This window comes from Octopus bimaculoides, chromosome 30 (genome assembly GCF_001194135.2).
Source record: "Octopus bimaculoides isolate UCB-OBI-ISO-001 chromosome 30, ASM119413v2, whole genome shotgun sequence".
NCBI classification, from domain to species: Eukaryota; Metazoa; Mollusca; class Cephalopoda; order Octopoda; family Octopodidae; genus Octopus; species Octopus bimaculoides.
Genome location: NC_069010.1, coordinates 7,306,938 through 7,309,135, shown reverse-complemented (window position 1 = coordinate 7,309,135; position 2,198 = coordinate 7,306,938). Strand labels below are relative to the sequence as shown.

At 39.9% G+C, this 2,198-nt stretch overlaps 1 protein-coding gene across 1 annotated transcript in view; it reads right to left on the bottom strand.

Annotated features, from left to right (window-relative positions):
- LOC106870580 (protein polybromo-1) overlaps positions 1 to 2,198 on the bottom strand; it is a 142,866-nt gene that overhangs the window by 107,842 nt on the left and 32,826 nt on the right. The window lies entirely within an intron of this gene.

Below are 2,198 nucleotides of genomic sequence, written 5' to 3'. Positions count from 1 at the left end.
ATATATACACACACACATACATGTGTATATATATATTTAACTAATTAGTTACAGAGCAAACCAAGACGATAAAATAAATACTAAATAGAATGGAAAAATAAAAGAAAAAAAGCTAAGGGGTGGGGGGTAAACAAGCGAAGAAATGCAGAAATTAATTAAAAAGTATAGTTCGTTATTTGTTATTGGTTTGCGTTTCGAGAAAGCAACCAGAAGAAGAAAAGTCATTTGGAAATATTTCATGAAGTGTTTACAATAAAAAAAATCTGTTGGTTGTCCATTGCGTGTTTTGGACAGTGTGTGGCATGATTGGAGACTGTGTGAAGAAACATAAACGGTTACATTGTGAATATGTGGTTAAGTGACACGTACAGACACAAACACAGGCACACATTCACACGCATGGACACAGGGGCACACACATGGATACAAACATACGCACACACACACACACACATAATAAGTGATGTGGGGACAAAGACAGACACGCCAAGGCACACGTGAACACACAGACATACATAAACTGTCCTCTGGGCAGAAACCGTTCGCCATTAGCACTTAAACCAGCCACAACCTGCCCGAATATTCTGTGTGTTTTATGTTCAGACTAGCCAGATCCAGGCTCTCACACCTACCCCTACAATTGCCCTGTAAGCAACCATATTGATGAAAACTCAAATTTACCAAATAATGCAGGATTAACGCCAAACAAAATGAACAAATAAGGGTTACATTTATAAAAGGAATTTGAATGCTAATGGGTTTACCCTTTAATATTCAAACCAGCCATATCCGACCCATATCTTCTATGTGTTTTATGCTGAAACCAACAAGATCTGGCCTCTTACACTTATCCTAAAATGTCATTCTAATAGTATAGGATTGTATCATCGAAATTTCAAACCTGCCGGATAATGCGTGAGTAATATATACATGTATATATACACACATGCACATACACACATATATATATATGTATATATATATACACACACACTTCCATATATATATATATATATATATATATATATATATACATACACACACACAAATACATACACGGTGCGATGGGTAAATTATCACCATTTTATAGCTTCATTGTCGCACATGTGCATTGTTTGTTTTTGATTTTGTCAACTACATAGTATAGTAGGGCTAGTTGGGCAACGTCTGTGAGAAAAAGAGCACCATGAGGCAATTCACTCTGCCGGAAATTTGGAAACGACATGCTGTATTGCTTGGCATTCACGCTGGAAGTTCGAATACGAACATTTCAGAGTGTTTAGGTGTCAATCTGAGGACATGCACCGAGTCAACATCATGGTGATTCAAGTGATCACTAGCGATTGCGACATTATGTCTCCATTAATCTTTCCACAATGCATCAGACTCAACATGCAATCCTACATCAAGTGCTTAGAGGAGGTGGTGTTGCCCTGGGTCAATAGGGTAGCTGTTGGAGGGCCCCATGTCTGACAACGGGACTCTGTACCATGCCACACGAGCAGGAGAACCCGGTAATGGCTGTCAGACAATTTCCGCAACCACATCGCCCCCCTAACACCCCAGACTGCAATCCCCTTGATTATTATGTGGAGTGCAGTTGAGCGAGAGACCACCAAAACTCCTTGTAACACCAAAGATGAACTAACTGAAGGCAAGGATTATGGCAGCATTCATCAACTTAAACAAGGAGACCATCCAGAAGCGTTGGAGGAGATTCTAAAGTCGTCTAGAGACGTAGCTGAAACGCATACATACATACATTCACATATATATACACATACATACATATATAATATATATATATATATATAAGCAGATAAGGAAAGATCTGCCAATGTTCTGTGCTGTGAGGACCAAAGACTCGAGGTATTTCGTGTTGCAAGACAGTGTAGGAGAGAGAATAGTGATGTTGTAGGAGAGAAATGTGTTCGCATGGATGATGGTACGCTTGCATTAAATGAGGATGCAAAGAAAGAGGTCTGGAGATGCCACTACGATAGATTGCTTAATAAAGAGAATGAATGGGAGAAAGAGAGCCTGCCGTATGTCAACCCAATAGAGGGACCAGCTATCCGAGTTGATAGTACCAGGGTAGATAAAGCAATTAAGAGTATGAAGACCGGGAAAGCCCCCGGCCCATCAGGAATCACTGCAGAGATGCTCAAAATATCTGGCAGTGTTGGCTATAGCCTAGT